Raw genomic sequence first — 10115 nt, forward strand, 5'->3', positions numbered from 1 at the left:
ATTCTGGGAGCAGGTATCTCTTGGAAGGAAATAAGGTCATGCCTCTTAGGCCCCTTCAGAGCTGGCTGAATAGAGATTCAATGACTCTTAGTTCTTCCACCAATGCACTTCAGCTCTGCCTAGACTTCAGCGGAGGACTATGTGTAAACCACAATCCAGACCTACGAGCAAAATAACCTTTTACCTCCCTTGCTATATAGCAGTGTTTCACAACCTTTTCCAGCCCAAGGCACACTTACGTTAATAAAAATTTTTCATGGCATACCTGTTAAGGCCTTCCCCATCCTCATACCCATTGTAACTCATTGTACCTCATTGCCATGGCTAAATTACGTGGCACGCCTGTTCATTTCTGACGGCACACTTTTGTGCCGCAGCACGCTGGTTGGGAAACACTGCTATATGGTGGCTGTGCTTTGCTCCCTCATGAATTTTGATTTTTTTAGTTTGTTTCTACATCAGTTAAAGCATAAGCTCCTTACGGTAGAGAATTCACTTAGCTTTTTATCTATATACTATTTTGTATACCTATGGCACTAAATAATAATCATAATATTCACCAGCCTAAAATAACTAAAAAAAGAATTGGTAACCATCAAATGGCAGAAACAAACTGATCTGGAAAGGATTTGCTATTGCATTCCAGAAAAGCACATTTTCGTAAAAATGGAAATTGGCAAATAAGTTGCATCTTAGCACATAGGGATGGCAGGGTGAGCAAATCTGGAAGGATTTACTTTCTATTGTAGCTAAATGGAAAAAGTGGATTATTCAAAGGGAAATAAGATCTTTGATCTTATTTACATTAGTGGCCTGGTCCTATAGATTGTCAGGACTCGTATTCTAGTCAGAAAGTAGGGAGGGCTTGCAGGATGAGCCTCTGTGGTTTGCGTCTGATTGCATCTAGACAACTGTGATAGTATGTACTTCATGTTAATATTATAACTAACCTTGCACCAGACAGTTTACCTTCCACTTTGCTTTCTTTTGTTTTTCATAAATAGGAGGAAAAAATCTAAGTTGGAAGTTGATTGTAAGGTGCTATTTTTAGCTGTAGCAAAATTTGAACCATTGTAGTGCCCAGAGGATCCAAGCAGAAACACCATCTCATTGTGCTATGTGTTGTATGAATTCATAGAAAGACCTGAGTTGAGAATCTGGTTGGGAGCATGGGGTGGTGAATGGGAGTTGCCCAAGTTTAAGCTCTTCATACCCTTCCTGACTTAGGCTGCTTCAGGTCATGGAGAAGCTCAAATACATTTAGATGCCCTTGGGATTCTGAGGGTAGGTCTACACTGCTCCCACAGTGCTGATGAGAGAACAGCTGGGAAGCATGGCCCTGCCTACTCGCTCCCACTAGGCATGTGCTAAATATGTAAATAAGATAGGGGAGTCACCCTGGCTACAGCCCTCACTGCCGTTCTTAAGTACACGAGAGACAGAAAACTCAGGGGCTACCCAGAGCCTCATTTCTGTGCTCGGTGCAGGAGGAGTGGGGGCAGGAGGTGGGGCTGTTCTCAGAGGCATGCATAGGAGCACCAGGGGAGCAGTACAGAAATTATCAAAGTCAAAACAGCTTTCCTGGACCATTCTGTAGCTTCCCGATTGAGTTGCAGTCCGGAGGCTGGAAATCAGACCATAGGAAAAAAAGAAGAAAAAACTAGGACAAATTAACTGCCTATATTGAATGCAAAGGGCCTTACTCTATTCTCATTTGCACCAATGTTAGAGAACAGAATGCTGTTTTTTTAATGTTAAAAAAAATGTTTCAATATCAAGCAAGGCTTTCAAGTTGAACTTGTTAGACCTGGGCAGATCCAACCTGTATGGTTGGCAGTTTATCCATATCTGCAATTTTCAGCTTTGTTTTTGTAATAGGAATCCTGTTCCATCCCAGGGTCTGGCATCTGGACTTGCTCTTCACTATCCCCTCACCTAACCCTTACCTCTTGAATACTGATAAGGAAGGTAAGCAGCCCTTAAAGAGATTATGCCAATAAAGCTCCACTGGATTAGCTGCTGTCACCACCACAATGCCATATGTCATTTCTGCAATGTGCCTAAACTTTCTATCTGTGCCAATGAAAAGCCCAGGCTATTACTGGAATGTGCAGTCACCCTCACTGTTGATGGGACCACCAGTCCTCTTAAGATGGTCAGAACATTGCCATATTGTTGGGACACAGAAATGCTACATCACTGACATCAGGCATGCGAGTCATTTATTTTCTCTCTCTCAAGTATGATTTGTGGCCAATGCAAAGAAATTCTCATTTTCTACCTGTGTTTGAAATCCCCTAAAGTTATCCAGTTCTTACTGTAAATCTTTTCCATCAGAGCGCTCTCTAGCTGGCTGTTTTTCAGAAAGATTCATCTTTCAGCTGCACACCATTACCTTATATGGTCTCTGTGTACATCTGAGCCTTTTGTTAATGGACCTTTTTTTTCTTCTTTTTCTTTTTAATGCTTATTGTAATGCTTGGTTAGACTAGCACCTTTTTACTGCCTCTTTTTATAACGGTAGAGGCATAAAGCACTGCTTTGTTTTGTTTTTTCCTGTAGTCAATATTTCATTTTCCAAAACAGAAGCAGTTTTTAATGAAATACTTTGGCCAAAATGTACTGGAGAAATAAGTGTGGGGCTAAGCAGATGATCAGAAGTACTGATGCATGTCAGACTTGGGGAAAAAATGACTAAATACTGACTTTGTGACACACAGTGGAACTCTTTTACTTATATAAAGATAGAAAATAAAATAGGAACTGGAAAATTGAATGTAGAAATATTACCTTGTTTATATGTTATTATGATCATAATGATGTCAATTCAATGCAACTTACTGCATGGTAACAGCCAATATAATAAAAGTTAAAGCACATGACAGCATCAAGGCATTGCTTCATTTCCCCCATTAATGACTTCTGAAGCCCCATGGAACCTTTTGGGTAGCTGATAGACTACATTGAAGAATAATGAGTAGAAGAATGGCAGGAAAATAGTACAGCAAGTCAAACCCAAACTCTTTTTCTCTTGTGCTAAATTTCCTGCTGACATCATTTCTTTCCTGCTGACAACCCATTTGTAGCCAGTTGCACTTTTAAGTTAAGGTACCATATATATAAATTCCATAATCCTGCTGTTATCCTGAAATGGTTACCAGGGGCACTTACATTCTGGAATGAGTTGTTAAAAAACTCTTAGTAAATACAGAAGAAACAAATGGTTAACAGATAAGGACAAGCTATTTATTATACACAAATATATTTCAACAGCCCCTCCTCCCCTCCAAAAAAATCCTAGGATAAAAGAATATGCAGCCCTAGTGCTGAAACCTAATGTTCACAATATTGCGTTTTTGTTCATTACAACTGATCTAGAAACCATCATGAATCTGAATGTTTGAAACTGTTAAACCCACTCCTGGAATTTGTTAGTATTCTTTGGACTTGACTAACTTGCCTAATTGAATGCTATCTACAAATTTTACTGTCATACCAACTTTTCTTTCCAATAACATTATGGTGTCTGTTAATAATGGCCCTCTTGGCTGTTCCTAACCCTTTTTTATTACAAAAACTCACCATGTTGTGGTACGCTTGGGTGATGCTGTAGCTTTGACAATCCAGAAATTATGTGAGGCAAGAATATTTGTGGATGATATCTTTTATTGGACCAACTGCAGATCTTAGACAAGATCTGAAGAAGCATGTGCTGTATTTGAAAGCTTATCTATATCACCTACAAACATTCTTGCCTCAAAAACTTGCCAATCATTCATACTGGTTGTTTTCTACCTCTCTAACAAGTTTCTAATGGTCTTCTTCCCTCCCCCACTTTTCTTTCTTCTCTCTTTCCTATCTTTCCCCTGCATTCTTTCTTCATGTGTGTTATATCCCACTTTCATAGATCCTTTCCCTTGACTATGCATGTTACAAGCCTTTATCAGGTTCTGTCTGTGCTATGTCTATAGTCCAAGTCTGGAACCTGGATTCTTAGGCTAGTATAGGGCTTCACTGTAACTGCTGAACTGTAACTATTGAATGACCCTTCCATGCTGCCCATGTTCTAGGATGGATCCCAGGTTCGTTTATTTCCTTCTCAGTCCTTATTGCTTATGGGACAGCTTGCTGAGTACCTTTGACCTGACACAGGCCTATGACTGCATGAGGTATGGAGAAACTGAGAAACAGATCCAGGGAATTCAATCTCATTCTCAACACTGGGTATTGCTCAGGGGCTTGACTTGGGCTCAACTATAGTTTCATGCATGCAGTATCTAAATGTAGACACCCTTGGGACGCAGTATGTCATGGAATTCAGTAAGCACTACAGGAATTTTCATTGAGTTAGAACAAGAAGAAAAGTAAACAACAGCAAAAATAAATCCAGCTACCACAGTGAGAACATTTTGTTTTTAAATTCTAGTTCATTCGTGGGCTACTCTGTAATCTCTGGATACAACATCTTCCAGCTAAATTGTTACATTTTTCAACTCTATGACAGATAATCTTCTCTATCCAGAGGAACAGTAATCATGGTGTTTAAGGCACCTACCCCATAGCTTACATTCATTAGCCACATCATGCAAAACACTTTAGGACAGGATCTAAAGAAATGGTGATTCTGTTAAAGAGCTTAGGTGCATTTAGGTAGCCAGCTAATAATTACCTATTTGGAATTTAGCCAGAATACAGAACAACACATCTGTTCTCGTGAAAAATGACATGTGCTGCTTAATGGCCACAAATGGTCAAGACTGCAGTTTTACCTTTAATGTGAAAAGCATGAAAATGCTTGCCTGAAAAAGCATAATCAAAAAGGTGCTGCAAGTCTTGGAGCTTTGCAATACTTTCTCTCATCTTTAAGCCACTGGGAGACTGTCTTGTGGGATTCCTGTAATTTTTCACTATAGAAATAATTCAGTTTTTTGAAAGTGTATTCTTCTAATCAGAGCAGAAGAATCACGACTTAGGAAATGTAATAATCAATATATTCTCCTCCTATCCTTAATTACATTGTGTAGTACCATCTAAATTTAGGCCAGAATCAGGGCCTCTGAAGATCTTGACATTTTGAAGGAAAAGGCGAGCATCTCAAGCATCTTAATCCAAATGACATTGTAATGGGTTCCTTACAGGTAGATGACTCAAATGGTGCTCCATCCAACCAGGGCTAAATAGATGATGTAGGTTGGGGTTGTTGGAGATGTATGCTAGAATCCATCTTCACTGAAGAAAAAAAAACTTCTAGGCTTTCAAAGTAAATCCACACTTTTAAAGATAACTTACAAAACATTGTCATGAACATTTCCCACGTTTCCATTGTTCCTGATCAAGATGATGGCCTTCTACGACCAGGTCACCAAATCCTTAGATGCAGGTGTAGCACTGGACATACTCTTTCTGGAATTTAGGAAGGCCTTTGACACTGTCTCTCACCCCATTCTCATTAAAAAACTAGGGGACTCTGGTGTTCACACCTACACAGTCAAATGGGTCACTAGTTGGCTGGAGGGCCGCATCCAGAGAGTGGTGGTGGATGGGTCATTTTTGACCGGGAGGGATGTGGGCAGTGGGGTTCCCCAGGGCTTGGTCCTTGGGCCCACACTGTTCAACATCTTCATCAGTGACTTGGACGAGGGGGTAAAAAGCACCCTGTTCAAATTCGCAGATGACACTAAGATGTGGGGAGAAGTGGGCACGCTAGAAGGGAGGAATAGACTGCAATCAGACCTAGACAGGTTACAGGGGTGGGCGGATGAGAACAGGATGGGTTTCAACACTGACAAGTGCAAGGTGATGCACCTGGGGAGGAAGAACCAGCACAGGCTAGGGAACTCCCTTCTCATCAGTGCAGAGGCAGAAAAGAATCTTGGAGTTATTATTGATGCCAAAATGAACATGGGCCGACAGTGTGGGGAAGCGGTCAGGAAGGCCAACCGCAACTTGTCATGCATCCACAGATGCATCTCAAGCAGGTCCAAGGAGGTGATCCTCCCCCTCTATGCAGCACTGGTCAGACCGCAGCTAGAGTACTGCATCCAGTTCTGGGCGCCGCACTTCAAGAGGGATGAGGACAACATGGAGAGGGTCCAGAGGAGGGCCACCTGCATGATCAGGGGGCAGCAGGGCAGGCCCTATGAGGAGAGGCTACGGGACCTGAACCTGTTCAGCCTCCACAAGAGAAGGCTGAGGGGGGATCTAGTGGCCGTTTACAAACTAGTCATAGGGGACCAGAAGGCACTGGGGGAGTCCCTGTTCCCTCGAGCACTACCAGGAGTGCCAAGAAATAACGGTCACAAGCTGGCAGAGGGTAGATTTAGGCTAGATATCAGGAGACGCTACTTCACTGTCAGGGCAGCTGGGGGCTGGAACCAACTTCCAAGAGAAGTGGGCTGGCTCCTACCCTGGGGCTTTTTAAGAGAAAGCTGGATGAATACCTTGCCAGGGTCGTTTGACCTCAGCACTCTTTCCTGCTGTGGCAGGGGTCAGACTTGATGATCTGCTCAGGTCCCTTCTGACCCTACCAACTATGAAATTATGAAGATCCTTATGCAAAAAGAGAAACTATTTTATAACCAAACAGACACTCAAAACCCTTTCAAAACCCTTCCTTTTTTAATATTTCCATCAATTCCATATTAGTGTTGGGCTAAATATTTCAGTTTGCCTAAGATTTCTTAAAATGTGTTTTTCAGATACATACATTATGAAGTCATAGGAAAAAGAAATTCCTGGTTTTATGCTTTTGTAAAAAATGTCAAAGAGATTACATTTTTTATTTTTTTTCTTAAATTGATTACTCTGAAATTTCTAAGTTAAATATAATTCTATAACTGCTGCCATGAGCAAAGCCTTAAGGCTGTGGAAGGAATGAGGCAGGAGGGGAAGGAAAGAAGAGGAGGTGATAGATTATGAATTTGAAAGCTTTTTTACACTACCCTGATCTGAGCAACCAGAAGCTATAAGAAAAGAAATATAGGAAAAGCATACACATACATTTTAAACATTTCCTTATGCATAATGGAGTCCTCAAAAAAAACCCAAACATCACCCTATTTGGCAATTCTGCTCCACAGGGAATTCTGTTAAGCTTGAAGAGAAGCAGTATTTTGAACACAGAACATTTTTTATTTTTATGCTGAGTACATGAGTTATTAACAGGGATCCTGGTTTTCAACAATTTAAAAATAAATCCCCAATTTTCAGATTTAAAAAAGTAACCCAAAATCCACATTTTCCATGATTAAAATGAAACACCACTAATATCACCACTAATTTATATATAATTTATTACTTTTTAAATCTGAAAATTGGGGATTTATTTTTACATTGGAGAAAACCAGGATCCCTGGTTATTAGGTAGACTCAATAGGGATTGCTTTCTATGAACGTACAATGCTCAACATGCTGCAGAGATCGATTCTGACTGGGGATATTAGGCAGTTCTGTAATAATCTCATTCATAAAAAACCCCTCTAGTTTTGGATTTCCCTAATATCTTTGATTTACTACCACATTTAATCTTGATTAAAACTCTTGCACTATATGGAATGAGTAGAGGACTCACTGACAGATATCATAATGTAGTTAATGATTCTTTGTCCAAAGCTGTTTAATATTTTTATCAACAGCCTAGATTATGATATAAAATCTTTGCTGGTTAAATTTACAAACGACTTACAGATTGGTGGGTAGTAAATAATGAGGTGGTGAGATTACAGTTACAGAATGATCTTGTTAAACAAACTGTGTTTAATATAGCCAAATGTAAGGTAGTACACTTCCATTGTTTAACATTGAATAAACTGAGATAAAGAAAGAAGACATAGCAAACTTACAGTGAATGCTGCACTTCTCCAAAAAGGCAGCTTCTTAAGGCAGAAGCAGTGTAACCACATCTGTACAGCATTTTGGGCTGGTTAATTACCTCTGTTGAGCGAAGGTGCTGATGAGCTTATGTCCATGCTAGCAAACCCATCTGTGGTAAGTTTGTTTTACAGCTATAGAAAAAGTCAATGCTACATAGACCTATTTTTCTTTAAAGTTTCTGTTTAGATTAAATTGAAACAGAAGTGAACAGACATTTACTTTTGATTCAAAAAATGAAGCCACATGCCTGTGGTAACTCATGCCAGAAGCTAGAGAACACTAGAGCAGGGTTCTCTGGCTGTGTGTTCACTTCCTCTTCCTGCTGCCCCCAAGGTCTCTGGGATTTGCAGTCTAGAATTACAGCAGCAGGACTCTGCAGGGTTGATCATCACTTCTTCCTGCTTCCAGGTGCCTCTTGGGTTTGTAGTCCAGAGTTGCAACCAGCAGTAAGTTTGAGCAAGGGGAAGGGGGCCCTCTCTAGCCTCAGACTCCAGCCACTGCTTGCTTGGTGGGGCAGCAGTCCCACTCTGTAGACTGGGTTGCATCTGTAGCCTATCATTCCCCCCTTCCTTGTTTGTCAGCCAGTCCTCACTGCTGCAGCTAAGAAGCAGAGGGGCAGGGCCAGCCCTGCTTTCTGGAGCAGACTGTGATTTAATTTGAACCAGGAAGGAGTCAGGGACAGAAGTTTCATAAACCAGTTTGACCCAAATCATTTAAGTCTGATACTACATTCAACTAGGTTTATCTTAAAACAATTTCAGCTATTTTGAAACTGGTTTATGTGCATGGAGCTTCTTTTCTGTTACAAGTTTAAACCGGTTTGTGATCATTTAAACTGCTTTATGTGTAACTTCTGTTCCTAGCCTAATTGGGTGGATTGCTGTCACCCTCCATTGATGATGCCTCAAGTGGAGATGCACTGGTGGGAATGAGAAGTTATCCTAGAAATAGTTTAGTATATCAGTCTGTGGTGTTCAAACTCTTTTGCTTAAGGGCCAAAAATGCTATTGCAAAGAAATCCAAGGGTCACAATCAGTATGATGAAATAGATTCCCCATTCTTCCCTACTCTCTTTGCACTACCTCGAGAGTGCAAAGGAAGATGAAGCCACCTACAAGTCTCCTGCTGGTGTTATCTTCCTATGCAGTGTCTTTGCTGGGTGTAGCCAGAACAATCGTGTGCAGGTGCAGATGCAGATACAATCCTAGAGATGATATGGAATAGCTGGAAGATCTTTCTCTTTCCACTCTTCTAGGTACACTGTCAAACTGCTATTCTGCTCTTGTTGGCATTCTCAAGGCTAAGTGTGGAAGCAAGTAATAGAGGAGCAACAGTTAGTTTCTCATTCTCTTGCAGCAGGTGAGCAGTGGAGGAGCTGCAGTTACAGAGAAGGGTCAAGAGTTCTCCCAGCTCATGAAAGAATTGCTGCTAAGATTTGTGTTACAGAATACACTATAAAGAAGTGCTGTCTATGACTCGTAATTCTAAATACACTAGCAAACCTATTCATTAGCTATGCGGCTAACAAAAAGACCTAAGAGAAATGCATTTATCTCTCCCCTCTGAAGAAAGCAGAGGAGACAAGTTGCCTAAATTGTTACTTGTATGTAGTGTAGAATTCTTTGAGAGTTCTTTACAACCTTTACACAGGGTTTGGTGGTAGTGTCAGAAACCAAACATGTTTTCAGAATACAGGCAGTCCTCGGACTTACAACACAATTGGTTCCGGAAAACTGCATCTTAAGTCTAAACGTTGTAACCTGGAACCATTTTACTATAGCTACATTAATGTGTTTATATTATAAATAGCAATCATATTGATTTGGAAGGACTTCTTTGAGGTGACTTTGCTGGACTTTTTGAAGAGTTCTTGGCTGGACTTGTCTCAGAAGTCTCGGCTGCAGGTTTTTCTGGAGTCTTGTCTGCTTTCTTAAAGAATGTGTCCAAGGAAATTTGGACAGATGCTTTCCAGGGAGATAGGTGATGCAGCGAACTTGTTTGCTGATGTGGTATCTGCTGGGTAAACCTCCCCAGGGAAGTGTCCCAAGTGTCACGGTGGATGTGAGAGAGTGCTTATGCTAAGTAAGGCCTAGCATTAGAAACAATGCACTAAAACTCCCAGAATGCTTCAAGGAGGTTGAGAAGTCAGCGATTGACATTCTGGTAATCACTTTCTGACCCTTAGATGAAAATGCTGACCTTCTGACCTTTGAACAATGATAAAAATAGCAGGCAAGCCGCTT

General features: G+C 40.8%; 1 long non-coding RNA gene across 1 annotated transcript in view; it reads right to left on the reverse strand.

Moving 5' to 3' along the window:
• Positions 1-207: 207 nt before the first annotated feature.
• Positions 208-10115, reverse strand: part of LOC109305974 — a 14944-nt gene continuing 5036 nt past the window's right edge. Inside the window, exons 2-3 of the long non-coding RNA XR_002099793.1 lie at positions 4123-4128; positions 208-398 (exon numbers count right to left, since the gene is read on the reverse strand). This is a non-coding gene — a long non-coding RNA (uncharacterized LOC109305974). The remainder of the gene's footprint in view (positions 399-4122; positions 4129-10115) is intronic.

This window comes from Crocodylus porosus, unplaced genomic scaffold, assembly GCF_001723895.1.
Source record: "Crocodylus porosus isolate Cpor-Errol unplaced genomic scaffold, CroPor_comp1, whole genome shotgun sequence".
NCBI classification, from domain to species: Eukaryota; Metazoa; Chordata; order Crocodylia; family Crocodylidae; genus Crocodylus; species Crocodylus porosus.